This window comes from Polyergus mexicanus, unplaced genomic scaffold (genome assembly GCF_030449975.1).
Source record: "Polyergus mexicanus isolate NDT 795.1 unplaced genomic scaffold, iyPolMexi1.0 SCAF_26, whole genome shotgun sequence".
NCBI lineage: Eukaryota > Metazoa > Arthropoda > Insecta > Hymenoptera > Formicidae > Polyergus > Polyergus mexicanus.
This window is the reverse complement of record NW_027223346.1, coordinates 4,028,924-4,055,573: the sequence shown is the minus strand read 5'-3', so window position 1 is coordinate 4,055,573 and position 26,650 is coordinate 4,028,924. Positions and strand designations below refer to the sequence as shown.

General features: G+C 38.1%; 1 protein-coding gene and 1 pseudogene across 1 annotated transcript in view; one reads left to right on the top strand and one right to left on the bottom strand.

Annotated features, from left to right (window-relative positions):
* The window catches only part of Rbp6 (RNA-binding protein 6), a 420,916-nt gene that overhangs the window by 64,496 nt on the left and 329,770 nt on the right, over window positions 1–26,650 (top strand). The gene's annotated exons all lie outside the window — the stretch shown is intronic.
* LOC138943462 (uncharacterized) lies at window positions 5,494–10,258 on the bottom strand (annotated as a pseudogene).

Genomic DNA, 26,650 nt, shown 5'->3' with positions numbered 1-26,650 from the left:
AAGCAGTGGTATCAACGCAGAGTACTCTATAGTTTCAAAATTCAAGTACTTGCATATGCCAATCATGTTCTGGGATCGTGTTTTCCTACTCGCGTATATCGCGTAATCATCATGAGACGACAGCTGGATGTGTAAACCTGATCGCCTAATCTCGACGGATCGGAAGGATGCGAGCTGCGAAGACAGCCGCTTATTGAAGTGCAATTAATCAAAACGGCAACGCGACTTAGGGACAGGCGTTGGTAGCGATACACGTGTACGATCACGTCAGCGCGGATCCTCAGCGGTGACATCGATCCCCGGGTCACCGTGTCGTCGCGAGCCCTTGGCGGTGATGGATCGATCGCGCTTCGGAGTTACCGCAAACACGTAGATACCGCTCCGCTTCGATTCCTCTTGGGAAAGCGATCTTGACGGTCTTTGATAGCACGGCGCTTCATGAATGTGCAAAGTAGACAGAGCGGTGGCAGTGGCTCTACAAATCGATACCCGGATGAGAAAGTATTGGTATTCCTCAAGTAAAAATCAAGATTATTATCGGCATTTTCTTAGATATTCTATTATATGTGGAAGGTATAATATTATCTTCTAGTGTTTACGAAGTTACGAAATTTACATTTTTATTCTTTCGACAGAATATTCTGTTATTGGAAAATGTGTTTGATGCGATTTTCTGTTTCTTTAAAAAGAAAGATGTGCAGAAAGCTATACTAAATATTAAAAATATAATCCCCTCGTTATTTATTGCATCAGATGACAATAGTATTGTATCTATTATATGTCTATGTATATGGTAGAACTTTTTATTTGTTGCTTCGTTTAATTAATAATTTATTCGTCGCTTCGAATACAAATCGATATGCGTTGCCAGAAAAGACTGGCATTTCGCCTGAAATGTTATCTCGGACGACCTCGTAACCCGTAAAAGTTTGCTGCGTATACTCGATAGCTTGTATGGAGGTATCAGAGTTATCATTACACAGGTGACGGTATCAAAGCCACCGCTATAGAGTTCGTTCTCGAAGGTTTTCCAGCGCGCGGGTTGGAAGGAACGGTTCACGAAAGACGCCTTATACCTCGCCAAGAAGGAACGAGTCGCGCTGCGGGTCGCTCTTTGATCGCGTTATCAGGAAACAATAGCTGTTTTGCCTGGCTTCGCTCGACTTTGATCGCCCGCCATCCCGGGAAGTTTGCCTAACCCGGGGAGGGTCCTTTGAGCGCGCGCACCTTTATCGGAATTCCCGTCCTAATGGACTCTTACGGGGAGTCTTTGCTTTTGCTCGCTCTCCCTCTGTGTCTCCGAAACTCGGCCGACGTCATGGTCTCGCGGATGTACTCTCGATGGTCCGATAATTTCTTCCGAGGTTGATTTTTTGTTCGTAACCCTTGTCGAAAAAGCAACCTCAATTCTGATACTTTAACCGATTGCTCGACCGAAAGATTCAACAAAAACTCAAACGAATGCTTTCTTTGTATAGTGGATATATGTGTGTGTGTGTGTGTGTGTGTGCGAGAGATGTACTTCATAATTATTATTATATAAATTAATAATAATTGATACCGTATATTAATTATATTTTATATGTTTTTGTTATACATATTTCTCTATTATTTCAGAATTAAATTATATAACGGAATCTATTGCGAACGTCAATATATGTGCATGCAACGAATGGATTCCATTTATTATGATAATAATGTTAATATATTAGAGAATATTTTATACGTCTTCCAATCTCAATAATACCATATATACGTATAGAAACAAAACTCAAGTGTGAAAGAGTGAAAGAAAAAGAGAGAGATTAGGAGAAGGGAATTATAATAAAATTATTTTTATTTATAGGATAGAGATAAAGTACGCATTTTTATGGAAATCTTTACAACTATATCGCGCAATTATAAATTATTATTTTTACTCTGAAAAGTGTTAAATATCTTAAGATAATATATTGAAAACAATATGACTTTACACGTGTTCAAAATACGATGATTTTATTCTAATCTTATATAACTTTTCTTCATAATTTGAATCTTATTGCTCGTAAGTTTCTATTATCCTTCTTGAAAAGTTATGCAACAGATGGAATATGTTTTGTCGTAATTGTAATATTTGACATGTATGACAATCTTGTAGAATCTCAATAAGGGTCTTACAGCTTCGTCAAGAACATTTCGCTCTCATAATCAGTTGAATGTCCGAGCGCTAGTAACACGATATCCATTATAGCGGATGTTTTGCAGTCAGCGAGCGGCAAGTCGGTGTCATTAGCGCGTCTCCGACTGATCCCCATCAGTCATCTTTACCCATGGATGACAACCGAGTTTGCAGTGCGCCATCCCAGATTGATGGATCCTCCCCGTTCCTTTCTCGGTATATCCTTTGCGCATTGGGGATGAAAATCCATCCTAGTGATCCTACGCGCATACATCCGCCCGATGGTCCGAGCAATCCACTGGCCATTAGTTTCCAAATTATTACGTTTCCCGGGCGTGGACGGTAAGAAACGTTTATGCGCGTGTCACGATGATTTATGGGCCGCTTTGCTCACGGCTGTATACGTGGGATTCCTTATGTGTAACTCGAACGCAATAATCAGTGAAGAAGGAAAAGGGATTAGCTACAGATAAAGCTAATGATATCTCTATTTTTGAAATTCCTTCAAATATATAAGTAATAAAAATCTCTGAGGTAACAGCAACGTATTAATATGCGCAAAAATTAAGAATTTTTGTTGTATACGACTTTAGCTTTTTTTTTTTTTTTTTTTTTTTAATAATTATATACATATTAAATGGATACAGTTTTTCTTTATCTTATGATTTTGATTTTATATTGTATGATAAAAAAATATACCGAGAAAGAGACGGGGATCCATCGATACGAGACCGCGCATTACGAATTCGATTGTCATTTAGAGGTAAAAATAATTATTAAATGTAAATCAGTTACATATCTATAAAAATTACATTTTGGTTAGACAGGATTATAACAAAATTCGAGTTGTCTTTCGTGTAAATTTAAATTCATCGAATTTCTAATGATATGGTTTATCTTACGATGAAGAAATAGTACACAAAGGATCTTTCATATTTTAGATTGTGTTATTTGTAGAGAAACAATGTTATTGAAAAAAAATATATAAGTAGAATAGCCTAATTTTTTTTCTTTAAAAAGAAAGATATTTTAAAAGATATATTACATTTTTGTTTTACCAAACACTATTCTAAAGCAAGGCGAGCAACTTTAATGGTTTCCAAACACAGCGCGCATTACAATGAAACCGATGTTGCGAACGGCTACATGTTTTATGTTTTCCGGCGATGTACGCGAACAGTGCTTTTATGATATCATAGATTCATCTCGCGAGCTCGATTTTATCATCGTAAAAGTAAACTCGATGGCGTAAAATACGCGGCGCGTAGAGCCGTCGTGTATGCTCGATGACTCTTTCAAATTATAAAAGTCACGGTGCGTTGTAATGATCGGGGATTTCGGAGATCGTCTCCCCGGAACCGTCTCTTCGGATCTTTCTTTCTATTACAACGAGGGAAGGAAGTGGCGCTAACGTTTACGACGGACATAAAGGGACGACCTTCGGATAAAGGGAGACAATTGTCCGCCGCCTTCGGAACCTACAACCCTTCTTTCGTCCTGCGATCTCTCGCAGGACGATGCGTCGCGATCCAGCGGGATCGGGAATGGACGGGCAAACTCGCTGACTCGATATCTTCCGTCGGCTGATGTTTCTGATAAAAGAAAGTCCGTTTCCTATAAAGCGCGCGAGGATGGTCACCGTTGCGAAATCTAAAAAGTATTCTCGAAATTTTTTCCTCGGTAGGAGAGAGAGATAAAGAGGGAGAGAAATGACATCACAGATGCCCTTTCTCTCGGCGCGAACCTCAACATATTCCCGCGACGAATTACGAGATGGAAGTCGCATTATTTCGTGTAATTTGAAAATTGCCCGAGGAAAGAAAATCGCGATACAGTTCTTCGCGCGTTGTGTTTTACCTCGGCGATAAAAGTTTACGCGTCGAGTATTTCTCGGGAAGTACGAAAGGACGTTTCGCGCACTTCTCGAGCAATTTTCATAACATTTATGTTATTCACGCGATATTCAAACTCAACGCGAATTATTTAATGTTATGCAGATTGAAGGTAAACAGATACCGAAAAAATATACTGTGCAAAAATAATGAAAGCTTCTTAGCGAATATTGAGAAAAAATTAATTTTGTGACTATTTCTAACGAAAATTCACTATTCCGAAGAAAAAATTTGATTCTCCAATATCTCTCTCGAAATTGCTAATAAAAGAAAATATCTCGCGTTTGTTTTAAATGTCATAATCAACTTCCAGATGCAGAGATTTGTAAAATTAAATATATATTATAAAAATAATGTATAATTTTATATAAAAAAAAAATATATTGCCCTGTCTATATATCTTTATAAAATTTCAGAGTGTGTAAAGAAATATTCATCCAATATTACACACACACACACACACACACACACACACACACACACACACACACACACACACACACACACACACTCTTTATTGTAAATATATATACTTATTTTTTATATGCGAATATATTTATACTATATATGTTAAGATATTATTAAACTTTAATTATTAATCTCTCTTTAAATCTATTTAGAAGTTTATTTTACTCTATATTATTATATTTTAAATTATTCTTACCAAACAAAATATAACATTCTTTATTATTAGAAATAATTTTAAATAACTATTTCTCAGTTTTTATGTAAAAATCGGTAAAGACGCTCCCATTTATATAAAAAAAAAACCTCCCAAATAAATATCACAGACAAATTCGTGAAAAGCGATGCGACCACTTGAGCGTTAAGGACAGCGATAGCATAGAGAGGGATGGAATCGCTGGTAACAGATGAAAATAAAGTTGGCCGAATCGGAAGACGGCCTCGAATCGATTCGTATTCATTTAGCGGGTATTGCTAACGGTGAAAAATTGTCGTAACTTTTTCTCGCAACGCTCGCGGCCAATGAAAGGCACTCGTTATTTCGTGTCGGCAAACGATGCCGCCTCACAAGGTTGGATACGAAACTCGCCAATGATTTATCGTCCGCAACATTCTCTCGTCGTTCCCTCGACGAGAGCAACTGCAAGTATCTTAGAGCGAAAGGACAAAGTGCCGATTTCTTACGTTATTCTCTCGGTATCGTATTTGTACTTTGACGATTAATTCATTGAGCATAGCAACGTTTTTTCACAATGAATCGATAGAGACGTATTCACGTATAATTGAAGTCTTTGAAAAACTCAGTCAACTTCTCTAGCCTTTGTAATGCATTTAAATATATATATATATATATATATATAAACGATTATTGTGTGATTATTTGATAACTCATCGTCATCTTTCAATTTTCTTTGTTGCAGGTGAGTAGCTCAATCATCAATCGTGTACGGGATACTTTACGCCTTATTTACGACTGAATCACGCAACTGCAAAGAGAAATCAAGTATGATAAATACCAGATTTTTGAAAAAAATGATTATGTGAAAATAGAACTGAAAGTAATAATTGAAAAGTATTTGATTCAATCATTGATAGCATACAAGAAATGAGCGCGAATTCTTGTCTATTAACTTTGAAGTGAACTTGTTATTGCCTCTTTCAATTTAAAATTGGATAAAGAAAAATGAAACTTATTCGGGTAAGAGTATGTAACGCTGATACTAAAGCATGGCCACGAAAGATTATTTATTTCTACATTGATCATTGGGTCATGATAAATTTATTCGCTCCTGGCTCGGTCGACGTTGCGAAGGCTTTAAAGCTTTAACCGGGCGACGCGATAATCTTAACGAGGCAGGAGAAATGCGCGCGTTGATACGATATAAAGCGGAATTTCATTTTAATACGACATCGCGACACTTTGCGAGAATTAATTGAATCCATTCCGCCGTCACATACCGCCTCTCGTCTGTATCTCTTCTCTTTCTTTTTTATTTTTTTAACGGGCCTCGCTTCTATTGAGAGGAACGCCATTTCGCTACGTTGTACCTAATTACGGAGTTGAGCGAACGATAGTTAATTACTCCCTGAGAGAGGGAGTAACGCATCTTTGGATTCGCACGTGGCATCCTTAGAAAAGTATTTTATTAAACGCGACAAAATTGAAAGACACATATAAAATAAAATCTACAGATTCATATATAATTTATAAAAAGATGTTTTAAAAGTATTATTTATTTTTATTAATTATTATCTTTACTAGCTACTCTGTATATATTCGAGAATCATGATGACAGTATAGACATCGCCATTTAACCGTAAAAAATATTTACGCAATTTAATTTTGTTTATGAAAATATACTTTTAATCTTAAAAATTATATTTTTGTTTAATAATATTTTTACTATAATTTTTTACTTTTTGATAAGCGAAAAAATTAATGTACTTTTTTTTTACACAAAAACTTGTCTAATACGATATTAAACAAATATCTTGTTAGCTTATTATTGCATAATGGGATTGATACGATGTCGCTTTTCGATACGATAGGACGTGATGTGATGCGACGTGATATGGCATACCGTAACAAAGCATGAGCTCAAGCCACGTGCGTAACAATATGTCTCTAGACATTTTTGTGCGAGAAAGATGAAAGGAAGAGAGGTTCGAAAGCAAGCGTACATCGAAGAGTGAGCGTTCATTGAATGGCGAGTAGAAAAATTGCGTGATACATACCCGTACGGATGGAAAGGGGGGAGAAAGGACTGAGCCTTTTCCTTTTCTCACATCGTAAGCCGGGGATGATAGCGCGGAACGTCTCGATTCACACTCGGCGAATGAGGTCAGAAAGGACGAGAAAAAGGACGAGGGGGAAAGATTTCCCAGCCAGATGTAAGAGAAGGATTATCTCGCGTCGGGTTTCGAATCTGTTCCGGAAGAACCGGGCGAGCTTCTCTCAAAAGCTACTACGGGGTTACGCGGTAGGAGTGGATGGCGCTTTTAAGGTATTGGTCCGGAAGCGGGATGAGAACCGGGAAAGAAAGAACGATGCCGAGCTACTGTTCACGAACGTATCTTGACGTATTACGCGCGTAAAATGGAACTCTCATGGCATGATGGCTATCCTGTAATAATGATGCCACTTACTCGGACGGCTGGACACGTTCCGCGTATTCTCATCGATCGCGTCAATATATAAATTGCACTCGTACAACTGAGACATGCCGTCAATTTCGCGGCTTCGAGATGAAACGAGATTAACCCCCACGAATCGCCGATAAGCCGCCTATTTTTGTTCGCCCTTTATCACCGATCTTGTAGTCATTGCGAGATTCACGAGTTATCGGTCATCTTTTATTACGAACGTTCTAAACTTATCCGTCGATCTGATTCGGATCTCGAAAACGCATCTCGCGTCGCGACTTTGAAAAACTTTTTCACAGAGCTGACCGAGTTATTTGACTTCTAGATGCTTCGACCGATTTAAATGGTCTCCTGGACAAATTTGCGGGCAGACGATAACGCGGTTATCAGACTGATGTATAATTTATAGCGCAATGCGTCACACGCTAAAATTAAATATTTTATCGAGGAATTTTTATTAAAGTATTTATGTTGGAAAATATCAAGATTAGCGAAAAGTGATTGCAACAAATAAACTATGTTGTGGATAAATAGTTATATAAGAAACTTTAATTCTTTGATATGTGTGCGTCGTTTGATATGTTTGCCAAACTCGTTATTTTTACCGCTATATTATTTATTAATTTATTTTGGTTTGAAATTTATATTCATTCTTAATAATGATAACTGCTATTATTATTATTATTATTATTTAATTATTGTTAAAGCATTTTATAGCGCAAATTAATATGAATCTTATCAAAATTCCATATTATTGTCTGAATATTATTAGAGAATTTGTAGTTATTTGAGTAAATTTTTATTTAATTATTATTGGAAGATTCTTATTTGTGTTTACTTCTTTATGACGCAATGACCGATTTAAATACGTGTATTGCGAGAGAGATTTATTTTATTTATGAGAATTATTATATTAGAGTTATTATAGTAATTATTATTGTGAGGTAAATACATCAGAATTTAAAATTAATTATTATCGAGATATCTATCTTGGTATATTATTGCGCGAAGATTGTCTAACTTGAGTTATTAATATCACCATTTAAATCTTAAAAACATGTTTCTCGACGGCGTAATGTTAAGCATTGAAAACTTTAGTTATTATATTTTCTAAAATAAAATAAAAATATACTATTGATGTTTCTTTTTAATAACTAAAGATCCGTATCTTTTTTTATAAATCCTTAACTAATTATATATCATCAAGTAATAATAATTTTTTCACCAATTATTTCTATGGCATAAAATTTTTCTGAAATATAAAAGATTTTTATATATGTACATATTTTGAAAATGGTCGTACTTTCGCATCGTAATTAGCAAATCCGATTAAGCGTATAATAAATATTTCGCGAATATACCGCTTATATATACGCGATAGATTCCCCCACGGGAGAATCGTTCCTCTCTAGCTACTTCCTTGCTCTTTGATCTCCGAACCGTCCCGCGGAATCGTTCACGTGACTTCGAGTTTAAGAGCAGTTTGCAGGTCTCGAGGTCTATACCTCCCAGGGTGCATTAATGCTGACTAAAAAGTAGACAATTCTGTTATCCGTTTAACGAGGCGCGTCTACGAGTTTCTCCCGGGTATTCCCGGGTCAATAGCGACGGTATCTCGGCGATTGAACAATTCTGATCCGGCAAAATCTTCGCGAGCGAGCACTGTATCCGCCGCGTCTCCCCGAATCTCAGATTGATAAGAGTTAAATCGGATTACACTATGACGTCTATGTGTTCATTGCCCGTACGTCGGCTTGTCTTTCTCCGAACTTCTCGCGACGCCAACAATTTCTCGGCGAAATCGGCGCCTCTAGCAGCTGCGAGGCGGCAGGTGTGCGGCTCGGAAATGAAGATGATGAAAGATGACGGGCCGTCGCCCCGGGTGAGGATCTCTCTGACTGGTACCTTCCATCGACCCCGTCAGTTCGAGCATGAAATTACCGGGCCGACTGTGAGGCACGGAGTGGTTGCTTGCGCGGAGATGCCGCGGGATGGGTAAACGGGATAGGGGGTTGTGGAATCTTTCGTTGGGGGTGATGGGTGCCGAGAGGGGAAGAGAGGAATACGCGGAACAAGGGGAAAACGTCGGAATAGAACCGTCGTACAAGCGCGAAAGATGAAGGGAAAAAGATAGGAAAAGTCTACGAGTGAGACGAGAGAAGATGCAGAGGAGGAAAGAGAGATGTAATTTATTAACTTGCATCGCGATATGAGTGACAGCGCGAAAGACTTGGTATAACGTGAGGTATGCAAAAATCTCCGTATCGTTCTACAGAAACGCCCACGTGACTTTGAATTAAAGAGTAGTTTGCTAATATCAGGATATATCTTTCAAAATGGATTACTGCCAGTTATAAGTGGAAAAATACTAAATATATTTTTTTCACCGAAAATTATACAATATTTGAAAAATAATTTAAGACATTTTCTTTCATTAATGGATAAAGATTAAATACTATCAATGCTATTGATCCCATGTCATGCGAGAGAAGATCTCGAGTCAAGATTTCAAGCGAGAATCGTTTATCGTTCGTTGTACAAGTTATTTATTGAGTATTTATATTGAGTAACAAAAAGCTTCGATAAGTAAATGAATGAGCTAATCAGACTAATCGTAAGCTACAATAAATTGATAGAGAGAGAAAGAGGAAAAAAGGGAAGACAACGGGGAGGGAAGAATAGGGAAGGTAAAAGAAAGAGAGAATGCCGGCGAAATCAATTATTGTCATTCCATTCACTGATATATGTTGACGTCGTGATGAATGTAACACAACAATCTGTTATTCGCACCAGGTTACGACCTATCTACCCTGATGCCTCTCTGTTCGTCTTTCTCTTTCTGCGTCTACCTCTATCACGGTCGAGTCGCGCCGTCTCAAAATACCATTGCATCACGAGCCGGCAATTTGTCACGAATAGCGCTTATTAAGCAATTCTCTCTCCGCAACATCGACGCGTTTACGATGCCGTGAATTTCATTAGGATCGAGCAACCGGGATTGGTATTAAGCGCCGTTCGTCTCGTTACATCAAGCATTTCCGGTCGGTATGCGGCCAATTCCCCGGCCAGGAGATCGTTTAATCTTGAAGCAATCGCTCATAATTAATCTGCGCCATGTGTCGCCTTCTTAACGAGCAGACAATGGCGGCTGGGAGGTGCCAGTTAAAGCGTTAATCTCCGTTTCTTCTTTCAAGAGCGACAAGGATCGTTCAATACTTGTTCTCGAACGAGAACTAAGCTGAATCGTTCAGTTATTATAGCGAAAATTCCATAAGAGGTTTTGCAAAAAAGTAAAGAATTTGATATAATAGAGAGGATGAGAAACTCGGATGGAGAGATCGTTGAGATTTAATTAATCTGACGCAGAGCTTTGCTTATTTATTCATCGTTATCCATCGATTCTCTAAGTTTTTGAAATATCATAATTGCAACTAAATATAGAATTTTTATAATCAAATTTGAAAAAGGCAATAGAGCAAATAAATGATTTTATTTGCTTCATGAGCTTATCAATCGCGATACTGTACGTCCGTAACGCGGCTACTGTTAAATCTTGACGGAAATATTGCGTTATTCTCAGAATTGCGCGGCATCTTTAACTGACAGCTTCCGTGTATATTACTGGTTATATATAATTTCACGTTACAAAAGATTCACGATAACAAAAAGATTGAATACGTACTTGATAAAAAGTTTATTTTGTCGTTTTTCGATATATCAAATGCTTCTTCTCCGAGCAGCTTGATTCTTCCGATGAAACTGCGCATCTCATACACGTGACACTCGATAAACGCGTGATATTTAATTGCATTGCAAGGATATTTAACGATAATGAGAAATATATATTGGCGCGAAAGACTGTCGTATAATATTCACACTCATTAAAATAAATACTATAATTGTTTATACAGTAATTCGACTCGATCGGCCATATCCGTGCTTCTTGTCGTACGCGCGATCAAATTGTGAAATTTACTTGAGCAAAGTGCCGAAATGTGAGCATTATACTTTTCGTACTATTTTTTGTTATCATTAAACATCCTTGTCATGTGTGTATATACTCGTGTCATATATGCGTATATGCGATGTGATTCAACCGCCGAAGCAAGCTAAGCGCAGAATAAACACTCGATATATTTGCCAGCGGCGGAATGGATTTTTTGGTCTCGAGATACATCGACGAAGCTTTAGTAAGTAATCCGGCCAGATTTGTCGTGTACGTATTCAACCTTCTTAATTTGTTGTCATATACGTACTCCCAACCTTCTTGTTGTAGCGACGCGAAAAAAAAAATTATATTTTCACCGTTGATATACAGGGTGGGGCATCTATATTGAGACATCTAAATATCTAAAAAATAAAGCAAGATAGAAAAGAATGTTTCAGACAAAAGTTGTTCGGTTCTAAGGGGGTCATAATGTCAATCTTGTTTTTTTTTAAATGGAAACACTCCAATTTTTTTACATAAATCGATTCCTTGCAATATTCTGCATAAAAAGTTATAGGGGTGTGATGGCCAAAAGTTTAATAAGTTTACGAGATATTTTATACTTTATTTTATTACTTTACTTCGACATAATTTTACATAAATTATGAAATATCTTATAAAATTATTTATTTTGCAATAATGTTACCTTAATATTTTAAGCTCAAAAAATCAGAGACATCAATTGGCGTAAAGAAAATGAAACAAGATTAACATTGAAATCTCCGAAGCGCCTCCACCCAAGGTCAAACTAATGGCACCTCATGGATCCCGAATTAGAACCGAACAACTTTTGTCTGAAACATTTCTTTCTATCTTGCTTTATTTTTTACATATTTACATGTCTCGATATAAATGCCCTATGTCCTGTTTACTGTGGAATAATCGATTAGAGGCCACGGTAAAAGTGCCGGGCAATTCTGATGAGCGCATACGCTCTACGGGGATTACACGAGTAGGAAACGCTGCGATTCCATAGGGGAGGAAGGGGGAAAAATTTTATTTCGCGCGGTGCTGTCTCGCGTAACAGCTTGCACAAAACTGTCGGTGATATACGAGACCGTGCGCGCAGCTACCTGGAACGAGGTCATCCGCATTAAAAATACGCGACCGCGCGCCGCCCGCCGAAATTGATGGACGAGCCGCGCACACTCACACACTACCTGTAATTATAATTATAAATCACTAGGAAAATGAGACGGCCGCACACGGGGGTGGCGGTGGCTTATGCGCGTCGCCCGCGACCTCGCGACGGCACCGAAATTTATTCGCCGAAGGGCAATTAGGAATTTGAATATGCAGCGTTTTTATGCATTGTTATATGCGGCGGAGGAGGAAGGGAGGGGTGAAGAGGGGAAAAAATGAGACGCGGCGTTTTCGATGAAAACTCGTATTTCTCTCACTTTTTTTTTTTTTTTTTTTTCCTCCCTTGTGACGGAGAGAATTACTAGCGACTATGAACTACTATGTACAATGATGGCAACTTGGTGGAAATATGTTTTTGATTTACACGAGACATTGTTTAAAAGAGCTATATATAATGATTTATTTAATTTCTTTAATTTATTGTTGAATAATATTTTTGTAAAATTTTCATCGCTTTGTTTTATCATTTGTAAATATGTTAATAATTAAAAAGTAATATATATTTAGAAAAAAAAGTAATTCGTATACAATTTTACTTAAAGTATCTCGTAATTATTTAATATTATTATAGTCACCTTACTTTCTCTAATTATTGTACATTAAGTGAATTACATTGTTAATCCCACTTGGAACAATTACAATGCTCGCACAAAACAACAATAGAATTGTCCCCTTTCTCAAGATAGCGTGAGAAATTTTTAGAGAATTACGGCTGGATGCAGCGACACTTTATTTCAAGTAAACTGCGCTGAAACATGAAACTTGGATTTTCTTCTCGCTTTGCAATCCTTTTCAACGTAAAAAGAGTATTTGTTATTATCGCCAAGGATTTGCTCACGATTTAACCTAAGATCGCGCTATTATACGTCTCGCAGGAACGATGAGAGGGGGGTGAGGATGGGGTGGGGGGGGGGTTAAGTTCGCGACTAGTTCAGGAATCTCGTCGTCGTCAGCTGGTACCGCAATAATCGTTGCGATTCGGATTCGACGAGCGTCCCGTTCGAAAGCCGTCCACGAGAGCACAGTTTCCTCCAAGTTTCAGATCATTCATGGTTCTCGGACGAAGAGGCTACTTCATACACTTCTGCCGTCAGCTGGCACGGCGATAATCATAATTCGCGAAGAAGCTGAGAATATCGCCCCGATATGAGTCTCTCGCGAGTTTGGGGTTTTGTCATATTCGTGGTAGTTGCGTTAGATTTCGTAGAATACATGAGGATCGTGTTCATCTTTGTTTCGCATTTACATTATTAGGGTAAAAGGGTATTCTTTCAATTGCAATTTAAAAAAATGTGACAACAGCAATTAAGGAAAATCATTTATCGAGATTTACCTCGCGTAATATTCTAGAATTTAATTTCTTACTCTTGACTTATCATCGGAAAACGATGTTTATCGTTTGCAAAATTGCGACTAGATCCGAAGTTTATGTAGAATCGCCAAGGGAAGTGGGGGGGGGGGGAGGGGAGACGGGAGGAAGGAATGGGAGGCAAACGATAACGGCTCGAGAGAGACTCGAAAGGAGAGAACGTTCGCTTCCTTCCTATAATTTGGCGCTTTCGATAAATTTAACAAGCTCGTCACGAAGGAAGGAAGGGAGCCCTCCCTTGTATGTCCGGGCACGATGCCAGGCTCTTGGCGCGTTCGCACAGCCGCGACACCATTACCGTCCTGTATCCCGAACGAACACCCGGGTGTCTCCCGGGGGATGTCCAGGACACGACGGGTCCGTCGACGACGTCCACTTGGTAATACAGTTCCTTTTCCTACCGTCTGCCCCTCCACCCCTCGTCCCCGCTCTCTTGGAGGCCGATTGTAGTCAGAGACTCTCGCAGACTGGCATCATTATACGACATTCTCCACCGTCTCTCGAAGTCGACCAACCGTACCGTCCCGCACGTTTCGCTCGTGCTGTCATCATTGGAAAAATTCGTCCTCCCTTTCTCTCTCTCTCTCTCTCTCTCTCTCTCTCTCTCTCTCTCTCTCTCTCTCTCTCTCTCTCTCTCTCTCTCTCTTGTGGAATCGTGGCGCGCGAATAGAATATCGAATAGAAAACACGTCGATTGTTCATGACAATGAACGAAAAGTAGACGCGTGCGTTCTGCGACAAGTCCTTTTCCGATGCAAAGCAGGTCGAACGTACTCCACTACCGGTTGTACCGTCTGTTCGCGTCTGCTGTTCGTCTAACGCGTCTTCCTTTGTGATGGACGGAAATGAACGACCCGGTGCAATAACATGCTAAGTCGTACGACGGAAGGTTGACCTTAGACTCTTGACTCGGAAACTCTTGTTTCCTTGTTAAAAGTGATACATTGAGCTGAACAATGCGAGGGAAAATGTCAGCGTAAGATCGCTTTTGGATACGACAACAATCTAGATGTGTAGTATGTAAAGTTCTAGTTTACGCATAATAAAATTATAGGTATTGCTGTTTATTGTTTGTCTACCTAAATTACGTATAAAGTGATAGAAAGATACTATATAAACTATGCACGAACTGACTCATGATGCGCACGTTGACAAACACGATATAACGTCGGATAATTTGCATGCAAGTGTCATCAATTTTCTTGCTTATCTCAACCCCGGGGTGTCTCACTTTGTAAAATCTTAATATTATATACGTATATATTTTAATTTAATCATTGCAAATAGTGATTACGCGATATCAATTAAGGAGATTAAGATATGATAAAACTAAGAGTTTGCAAAATAATGTCGTTTTGAGATAAATAACGTAGATATCTGATCCCTCCAAATTTCGAAACTTTATAAGAACTATATTTCCCGTAATATCGAATTAATCGTTTGAATTAAATCATTCGAATGTTAAGTAATTAAAAAAAAAAAAAAAATAGAAAAAAGAAAGAAATTATATGTAAAACAGGAAAAACAAGGGACGTTTATACGAACGAGAAAGTATCGGTAAGACGACTTGCCATGCAATCGGAATCGGGTTTCAGCATTACACGGGAGTAATAAAACACTGCGGGCCAACCGCTCGCAGAGGCTTCGAATTGCTTGCCGCTTAAAATTCAAAGGGCACCGAAAGTCGCATTTGCGACGATTCGATAGAAATTCTCGGAACTGTACACGTACATTAGGAATCGGTACCGTCGACCGGTTTCGCGTTCGAACGACGACGATGGCGATTTAGTTTGCGTCCTCCCTCGCGATTCTTTTCGGCTTTGCTCGCGCGGACCGTGGAAGGCAAATTGCTCGATAACTTTTGTCCCGATCGTGCGTCACCGGTGCGCCCCGAAACTTTCCCGAAGCGGTAAAGTCGAAGACGTCGTCTGGGAGTCAGGCATCTGGTACTCTTGAATGCGCGGAATGTTCATTTTAAAGCTCAATCAGAGTTTAACGCTATATATAGTGATATAAATTGTATCGTTGAAAACTGAAGAATTCGAATATCTTATAGATTTTTATATTTTTTATCATTGATTTAGAATTATTGTATGCACAAAATTACATGTATATTGTTTTAATAAACTATTCGAAATATTTAGTATATTTGATTGCGAATACTATAAGAAAAATTTAAAGTTACGTTGAATTTTTCCTATAATGTCAATCTAAAGAAGGAGAACGTTACCATGGAAAGGCAGCTTTTTTAAAGACATATTAATATCTCGAAACTAGATCGGTCAATGTGTCACTCTGCGCGGCGTGCACGTTAAGAGGCGCTCTCTGAACCCGTAACATTTCCTCAGTTCATTTCCGAGCAGCGGGATTAAATTAGCTGTTCTAACTCCGCGATATTACTGTTTTATATAACACATTTTCATCCTTGCTCTCAGCGCGGAACGCGCGCAGTCCCAGAAACTCGATCGTGGAATTCTTTCGGGACACCTCGTATACACGCATGTACGTCGTAAGACCGGTAAGCGTCTCTCGAGTTCATTTCACAGGAAGTTAATAAACGTTTTACGCGCGGGTGGATTCCGACGCTTTTCATAAATTACACCCCTAGGCGCGCGAGGTCGCACGATGTGAAACAATATCGCCGCCTGTGCGCGCGCCCCAAAATTTTGGACGGTGAGCCTTCCTCGGTCCGAGGATCCGCTTCCGAGAACGAAACCGGAGGATAGAACGGCAAATGAGGGAGAAAACGCCCGGCAAATTCTCTCGTATCGTCCAATTTTCAAGCGACGAGGAAGATACGAGGGTATCGAGAGCACCCGAGAAGAGAGGACAGGGCGTAAAGAGAAGATGGCTAGGACAGAATGGGAGCAAAGGTGGCCTTGTCAATCGTTGAAAAGATGCGCGAGCGGGGCAATCTTGCAAGGGAGAAAAATCAGGCCGATTCCTCGAGTCAGTAAATTCTCTCATTGCTCGTCGCCTTGCCCCTTTCACATTTCTCTTTCTTACGCCTTCGTCGTCTCCTCCCCTTTTTCATCACCGTTTCTCTCTTTCTCGATTACACTCCTTGTTACGCTTGCCGGTATGTATTATATGAGAAAGAAGGTGCGCGAGAGTAGAGCGTACGAACGTAACCCGAGCGAAGTGAAAATTGCTCAAACTATTCGCCAGGATTGACCTTACGTGCCACGCTTGTATCCCCGTCGTTATTCGCCACGGTCTCGTGTACACACGTGTACGCACGCGCTTCCGTGCGCTAGAGCGTGCGCGGAATACGCCAACTTCCCGCGCACGTAAATATCCAAGACTCACGTCGTCGCCACCGTCTGTGCTTCTCGTTACGATTATCGTCTCTTCGAAATTTTCAACAAAACTACAAATAAGTTTACCAATATCACGTTCGCGGGATAAGTTAGATAATTTGATATCATGGAAAAGATAAGAGAAAATAAAATTATATTTCTAAGATCTTTCATAAACTATTATCTCATAAATAAATCTGACAACAATACGCGTAGAAGCTAGTTAATTTAAATACAAGAAAAAAAGAAACAATTATCATAATGCTATGAAATAAATGCTATGGATATGAAATAAAAATTCATAAAAAGAGCAAGGGGGAAACCTCGAAGAAAGATTCGATATGCGATGTAAACGGCCAAGTAGTCGCGGGGAGAATCTTCGATAGTTAATCGGTCCGGTTTTTCAGAAGTGCCAGATAGATAAACGTACGGGATTAGCGGGATAAAGTTAGAGAAAGATGGAGAGGATGTGATTGAGAGCGCGGTTCTTTTATAAAACGCGGCACGATGACGACTAAGGGTGAAGGTGGGAAAGCGATCGGAAGAGAGAAATTTGTTAAAGGAAAAAGTCGGAGAAGCGAGATCTTTTTACTTTAAGCGTCGTCAAGATAGAGCGATAAAATGTAATTATACAACACATAGATCTCTGTATCGAGTGTTTAATGATAATGCTCTGTGAAGCTATTATTATTTTTTTTTATCAGCTTTATTAAATAGCTCTGTGCGCAACGCTATCCCATTTATTTTTATAATATCATGATATATGTAACACAAATATATAACGCACCTGAGTTTTTACCTTAAAGTTTGAAAAATGAGCGATATTTCTTCATCTTTAATTTTTTTCGTACAATTTATTAACATTCCTATACGAAAATGAAATGTCTTACTCTTGATAAGAACGACGGCCCGAGCGGGCTAAAATTTCGCCCTTTTTCTTCATTTTTTTCTTCTTTTATCGAACTCCACCCCCTCTCGTAACACTAGCCCACTTTCCTCGTACGCGCTTGGGAAAGTAATCAAACTTTTTCTCCACGCAAATTGCGCGAAGTAGTCGGCTGGCTCGTGCAAAAGCTACGATAGAGAGCGAGAGAGAGAGAGAAAGCGAGAACGTAAATGTAACGGCAGATGGATATAGGATGCTCGAGTGATAAGGGGCAAATCGAAATCTCCGAGGCAGTCGATTGGTCGGCGAAGCGTGCGGACAATGAAAGGGTAAGTCGGCCTGAGTTGTCCAATACATATTAATGAGAGCTAGAGTGTCCGCAAAACTCAGCTTACGTTTCGATGTCGGTGATTCCGCGCAAACGTTTTTCCTGAAATGGCCGCACATGCCGATTTTAATCAGTATCAGGTTCTTCGTTAGAAATCGTTAATAATGAATGTATCTTCAAAAAAAAAAAAAAAAAAAAAAAAAAAAAAAAAAAAAAAAAAAAAAAGTTTCTTTTAATTACACATTTATTACATCTCTTCAGGAATTTGATAAATGCGTATAGGTTGGACTCTTTGACCTTGTTTTCGTTAGCGATATGACATTCTGTTAGTTTAGTCGCGAAAATTAATAATATTCTATAATAATTTTATCTTCAAATTGCTCTGGAATCTCGAAGCTGCGATATAAAGTCATGGAGCATCTCGTGTATTCTGTATTAAATATGCAAAGTGTCGGCGTAGCTTTTGCAGCGTTAGCGAGCGAATCTCGTTGTCGGCAAATTGGGACGCGTTTAAGAATCTGTCGTGCTTTTCGAGGGAGAGCGTCGTAAGGGCGTCGTGCCGTGACATTTCGTACGAGCTAGGGCGAGAGGCGTGATTCGAGAGAGTCTGCGGGAGAACCCGACGTACTCTGGGTAAGTCGGTTAAGTCGGGTAGGACTGTCTAATGCATGCTGATAAGGCGAGAGCGTGGCTCTCGTTCGTCACACGCGGCACTCGGATCGACTGGACTGCCCGAAATAGCTTTTTGGACACTCTTTACCGGTGTCGATCATACGAAATGATCGAAAAAGATGTATTGTTTTATAGTAGATATACTACCAATTAACGCGCGAAATCAAAACTTGACAAATCTGTGTTGTATATGTAAATTATTTGATATCTTTTATTATTAAAGAATATAATAAAATTGCAGAGTAATTTTTCTATTGTATATCAATCTGAAATAAATATTTTATGGAATTTTATATTGCTTCGACATATACATCTCATTATATCATGTCGGTTAATTACTTAATTAATTACTTAAAATTACGTGATTTGTGAGAAAAAAATGTCAAAAAAAAAAACGGTATTTTTCCAATTGTTATCAATTATCATGTGTGTTTACGTGTTACGGTTTTAAATTATTGTAATTTAAAATTTAGCATCGTATTTTTCTATAAAATTATATAAAAAAAACATGAGAGAGAAAGAGAGAGAGAGAGAGAGTGATAGGTTTGCGGAATAATCGTGTATTTATCGTCTTATTACGTTATAATACCGAACGAGAGAACGGAAGACTGATTTTCGCAACGACACGTACAATCGGCCGCGATCGTTCTTATCTCTCGGATCGGATATACTTCTTTCTCTCGATATTGGATATACTTCTTTGATTTTATTCCAATGTCGAACGCGCGCAGGCGGCAATGCTGGGTTTATTCGGAAATAACATTCGTTCCCTCGACGGATATTCTTCCTTCGGATTATTGCTCGCGATACAAAACCGATCCTCTCACTCTTCCCCTTTCTTCGATCATCTCATACTCGCTTTTATTTTCTTGTTGATCGCCCCTTCTTTTAGATCAACGGCGTCTTTCCTGGCAACCCCTCATTTTCCAGTCAACCTCCGTAGGTGTTCTTTTAAAACCGCGTCTTACTGGGCGATACCATATCCTTTCCCATCTCTGTCTATAATCCTACATAAATCTTTCATAAATATAGTGTATACTCCTTTAAATCCTCCTGCTCTTACTACGTCTTCCTTCGGAATGCTCGCGTAATCTACGCCTTTACGTAATAGCTTTCTATGCATGAATTACCGATCAAATTATATGTCATATTTTTTTTACTGCATTTAAAAAGTAATTCCTTTTTTGTTGATAGAAATTTTGATAGTTAAGTAGATCAATGATGAACCAGGCATTATGAATGATTAAATTAGTATCAGGTGAGAAAATTTAATGGTAAAAATATATCATTATTTCGATTAATATTTCCTTTTTTTAATGACTTTATAATATCGTTATCACTTTTCACTTATCATTAACGAAAGAGAGAGAGAGAGAGTACGTTATTATGATTTATTTCTTATAAATTTAATTTAATTTAATTTTAATACCAGAGCACTAATTTTATGCATTCTGAAACTATTAATTAAGAAATTTAATAAAAGTCAAGTTGATTAGTTTGGCTTTTTTCAGAGATATTATATGTATATATATTATACATATATGTACATATATGTTCTAATCGAGATTGATATATATTTCTAATTGGTATTAATATGTATATATTTATTATTCTAGTAGAACAAGAGTGCTACATATTTATAAGATCGCAAATTTGGCAAAACGCATTTATTCTCATGGTACCAAACGCGTTGTCGTTTATTCCCAAACTGGTAAATCCATCATAAATTAAATCTTCTCGCTACATGTGAATTCATTTGCCGTCAATCTTCAATGTTATTCATTTTAACTTGAAATACTCCATCACTTTCATTTTTTCTCTTCGGAAATCCGTTTTAAATTTCCGGAATATCCTCACCATACATTCACCTTCGCACATTTCTGTTCTTTTCTCATTTCATCATATTTTTCGTCTTTTATTAGCATGTCGTCGCTATTTCCGCCCAGGGGAAATTCCCAACTTCTCCCTATAAACTCGATCTTTTTACGCATTCATAATTTTCTTCTGAATTCTGAAAAATGTGGGTTACATAAGCGATTTAAATTGCTTCTCTCTGACGTAAACGTAATAAAAAGACCCCCCTTTCATATCTTTTCTGAAAAACGTGAAATGGACATATTCCTCCGTCAGCCACTAAAGTCAGCCATTTTCGTTCGTTCGCAAGACTCGCGAGTCGAGGAACCACCGTGAGTTATTCCGGTAACTGAACGAGTTACTCTTCGAGGTCGCTTAGGGCCGGAAAGAATCGAGAGAAAAGACGATAGTATGTATAAGGGAAGGATCAGTGAGTGGAGCGGGGGAGAGGGAAGGTGCGAGGCGACGAAAAGAGAAGGAGCTTCGGCTAGGCGTTTCACATGGTAATCCTCTCATGAATATCCTCAAAGGACCCCTCCCCCTCCCTTCACATACGCACATGCATGCGTTCGTACACCGTCGAGAGCTTGTAAGGCGGAAGACGTAGACGTATCACTGCTCGCATTTATACATCCGGCCGGGTAATGGAAGCGCGAGAGGGGGAAAGGGATCGGGAACGCGACTACGGGGCTGGTGCGCGTTGGCGTAAGACCCCTCTTATTCGATTAAAGCGAAGCAAAAGCTTGGTGACACGCTCGCTCGTTGTAGCCGAATAATGTGATTAAAACTCCGATAGAGCTTGTAGCCATCAATGTCGAGTGCCTTTCCACGGACGAAGTCATATTTCCGCGAAAGCTATTGCCGAGCACATAATTGTCGAGCACGTTCTTCCGCGAACGTCCTTTCGAAGCGTGTTTCCGAATCAAAAGATGCACATATTTATCATTTGTGACTATTATTTATTTATCTATTAAATATACTTTGTGTTACGTTTCTATATTAAATTTCTCAGACTCCTTTAAATATGCTTTACGTTTCTGTTGGAATAAACGACGCGATCGAGAAAGTCTCGACAATACATGCTTGACGGAGAACTGAGAACTTTGGAAGCTTCAAAGAATGTTTGCGAGCTTTTTCTTACGCGGCGCATTTTCTTTCAACCTTGATTCAGCGAGTATTCGATTAACATACCGAACATTTCCTCTCAGCCGAATATATACAATATATATATATATATATCGAGGGGGTTTCGGTCCGGTGGCCCCCCTCCAAAAATATAATACGGAAAAGCTGCCCAGGTAAAGAGAACCAGGGGAGTTACAGAGAGAGAGAGAGAGAGGGAACGCACGGGGTGGAAAGCGACGGGCAAAGCGTTCTTTCACATGCTAATCTACCAGGCAGGCTGCGCTCATGAATACCTATGGTCAAAGCGCGCCTTCTTTCCCCTCTTTTCGTCTCTCGTTCTTTGCCACTATTTTTGTCAGTTCTCTCGCTTTCTCATTGTGTATACACGTTGTTTCAAAACTTTCGCACTTTCTCTTAACCGCAAATGGTAGGAGATAAATTGGACAGAGTAGTGGTTATGCTTTAATATTTAAATGTTAAATTCATTGAATATTATATCATTTTACTTTCCTTTCAAGTAATATAAATATCTAATTAATGATAAAAATAAATGGACATGGCTAAGAGAAATTGGAATACAACAGGCGCGTTATAAAATAGACATAACTAACATAATTATTAACGCATTTTTATTAAATAAATTGAAAATTGTATGTAATCATTAGTTATAATAGTACAATTCGTAATTGTTTTATATAATTATTAGATTAGCGGCCTTTAACACTTTGAGATTTTTTAAAATAATATTTTGTTTTATTTTATATCTATATTTCATGTATTATTCTTTCATATAAAATTTATATTATTTGCAAAAAAAAAAAAAAAATTAACTCACCGATACGAAGCACAACAAACAAAGTACACAACTGTAGTAATACACCTTGTTAATCTATAAAAGAAACAAAAAATAAATATACTCAACTTGTCAAGCAGTGTTCAAAATATATAATTAATAGATTAAAAAATATATCGCTTCGGATTAAATTTTGTCTTCGTCTTTTAACAAAATAATTAATACGAAAATTATGGAATTTTTTCTTTATCGAAAAAAAATTTTTTAGACGATTGTAAATTGCTGAAACATATTTTGTAATATTTTCTATGCACATCTGTATAAAAGTATCAATTATTATTAAAATATTGTATCTTATATAAATATTTTAAATACAATATATTTCTAAATATAGAATCTAGAATACTTCACATATGCTACATTAAACGGCCATGTAAAAACTGGATTGCAATCGCGGTGATTGATGAACAATTAATCTCTCAAGTAACAAATAATAAATTAAATTGTAAACCGTTTACCTCACAGTTGCTGCCATCGCCCGATAACTTCCCCGGCTCTCCTCTTTCTCTCTTGTTCATTCTTCTTTGCTGTCTCTTCGTGGTATACTTGCAATACCCATTCGCGAAAACACGATTAATTACGATTGCGCGCGCACTAATCAACAAAATACGACAATCGCGCGGTACTCTGCACGGCGCTCCCAATATCGTACATTTTAATTCACACTCTTATATTATAAAATAATAATCGTACTTAAAAAAAAGTATTATATATATTAATAATAGATATAGAATAAGCAGATATCGCGTTGAGGTATGGCATGAAAATTTGTTTTCGCAATTTTCATACACTTAATAGATCGTACAAGTTTTCTATAGATCGTAATTTCCGTGTTGTTGTTCGTTTTTTCGTTGTTCTCGGGATACAATAAAGTGCGTGTCGCGTTTAACATCGGGAGTGTCGTGCAGAGTTTCAGGCGACCGTCGAATTTTGTTGATTAGTGCGCGCGCAATCGTAATTAATTCTGTTTTCGCGAGTGGATATTGCATGTGTCATGAAGCAAAACATGAATAAAAGAGGAAAGAGTGGTCTGGGAGACTTCGAGCGAGGTAAGCGACAATTTGTTTAATTTACTATTTCTTACTTGTGATATTATTAAATAATTATCCTCTCGAATTGTTTTTTCGATGGCAAGACAGTGATGCCCTACCATTTCCACTCCACCTTGCCATAGATAACTATGCGTACGAGAGAGAGAACATTTCGAATTTTTACATTAAATATTGAGAGTGGAAATGGTAGGGCATCACTGTCTTGGTATCGAAAAAACAATTCGAGAGGATAATTATTTAATAATTATCCTCTCGAATTGTTTTTTCGACGGCAAGACAGTGATGCCCAATCATTTCCACTCCACCTTGAGGTAGATAACTATGCGTACGAGAGAGAGAACATTTCGAATTTTTACATTAAATATTGAGAGTGGAAATGATAGGGCATCACTGTCTTGCCATCGAAAAAACAATTCGAGAGTATAATTATTTAATAATTATCCTCTCGAATTGTTTTTTCGATGGCAAGACAGTGATGCCCTACCATTTCCACTCCACCTTGCCATAGATAACTATGCGTACGAGAGAGAGAACATTTCGAATTTTTACATTAAATATTGAGAGTGGAAATGATAGGGCATCACTGTCTTGCCATCGAAAAAACAATTCGAGAGTATAATTATTTAATAATTATCCTCTCGAATTGTTTTTTCGATGGCAAGACAGTGATGCCCTACCATTTCCACTCCACCTTGCCATAGATATCTATGCGTACGAGAGAGAGAACATTTCGAATTTTTACATTAAATATTGAGAGTGGAAATGGTAGGGCATCACTGTCTTGGTATCGAAAAAACAATTCGAGAGGATAATTATTTAATAATTATCCTCTCGAATTGTTTTTTCGACGGCAAGACAGTGATGCCCAATCATTTCCACTCCACCTTGAGGTAGATAACTATGCGTACGAGAGAGAGAACATTTCGAATTTTTACATTAAATATTGAGAGTGGAAATGATAGGGCATCACTGTCTTGCCATCGAAAAAACAATTCGAGAGTATAATTATTTAATAATTATCCTCTCGAATTGTTTTTTCGATGGCAAGACAGTGATGCCCTACCATTTCCACTCCACCTTGCCATAGATAACTATGCGTACGAGAGAGAGAACATTTCGAATTTTTACATTAAATATTGAGAGTGGAAATGATAGGGCGTCACTGTCTTGCCATCGAAAAAACAATTCGAGAGTATAATTATTTAATAATTATCCTCTCGAATTGTTTTTTCGATGGCAAGACAGTGATGCCCTACCATTTCCACTCCACCTTGCCATAGATATCTATGCGTACGAGAGAGAGAACATTTCGAATTTTTACATTAAATATTGAGAGTGGAAATGATAAGGCGTCACTGTCTTGCCGTCGAAAAAACAATTCGAGAGGATAATTATTAAATAATTATCCTCTCGAATTGTTTTTTCGATGGCAAGACAGTGATGCCCTACCATTTCCACTCCACCTTGCCATAGATAACTATGCGTACGAGAGAGAGAACATTTCGAATTTTTACATTAAATATTGAGAGTGGAAATGATAGGGCATCACTGTCTTGCCATCGAAAAAACAATTCGAGAGTATAATTATTTAATAATTATCCTCTCGAATTGTTTTTTCGATGGCAAGACAGTGATGCCCTACCATTTCCACTCCACCTTGCCATAGATATCTATGCGTACGAGAGAGAGAACATTTCGAATTTTTACATTAAATATTGAGAGTGGAAATGATAGGGCATCACTGTCTTGCCGTCGAAAAAACAATTCGAGAGGATAATTATTAAATAATTATCCTCTCGAATTGTTTTTTCGATGGCAAGACAGTGATGCCCTACCATTTCCACTCCACCTTGCCATAGATATCTATGCGTACGAGAGAGAGAACATTTTGAATTTTTACATTAAATATTGAGAGTGGAAATGATAGGGCGTCACTGTCTTGCCGTCGAAAAAACAATTCGAGAGTATAATTATTTAATAATTATCCTCTCGAATTGTTTTTTCGATGGCAAGACAGTGATGCCCTACCATTTCCACTCCACCTTGCCATAGATATCTATGCGTACGAGAGAGAGAACATTTCGAATTTTTACATTAAATATTGAGAGTGGAAATGATAGGGCGTCACTGTCTTGCCGTCGAAAAAACAATTCGAGAGGATAATTATTAAATAATTATCCTCTCGAATTGTTTTTTCGATGGCAAGACAGTGATGCCCTACCATTTCCACTCCACCTTGCCATAGATAACTATGCGTACGAGAGAGAGAACATTTCGAATTTTTACATTAAATATTGAGAGTGGAAATGATAGGGCGTCACTGTCTTGCCATCGAAAAAACAATTCGAGAGTATAATTATTTAATAATTATCCTCTCGAATTGTTTTTTCGATGGCAAGACAGTGATGCCCTACCATTTCCACTCCACCTTGCCATAGATATCTATGCGTACGAGAGAGAGAACATTTCGAATTTTTACATTAAATATTGAGAGTGGAAATGATAAGGCGTCACTGTCTTGCCGTCGAAAAAACAATTCGAGAGGATAATTATTAAATAATTATCCTCTCGAATTGTTTTTTCGATGGCAAGACAGTGATGCCCTACCATTTCCACTCCACCTTGCCATAGATAACTATGCGTACGAGAGAGAGAACATTTCGAATTTTTACATTAAATATTGAGAGTGGAAATGATAGGGCGTCACTGTCTTGCCATCGAAAAAACAATTCGAGAGTATAATTATTTAATAATTATCCTCTCGAATTGTTTTTTCGATGGCAAGACAGTGATGCCCTACCATTTCCACTCCACCTTGCCATAGATATCTATGCGTACGAGAGAGAGAACATTTCGAATTTTTACATTAAATATTGAGAGTGGAAATGATAGGGCATCACTGTCTTGCCGTCGAAAAAACAAT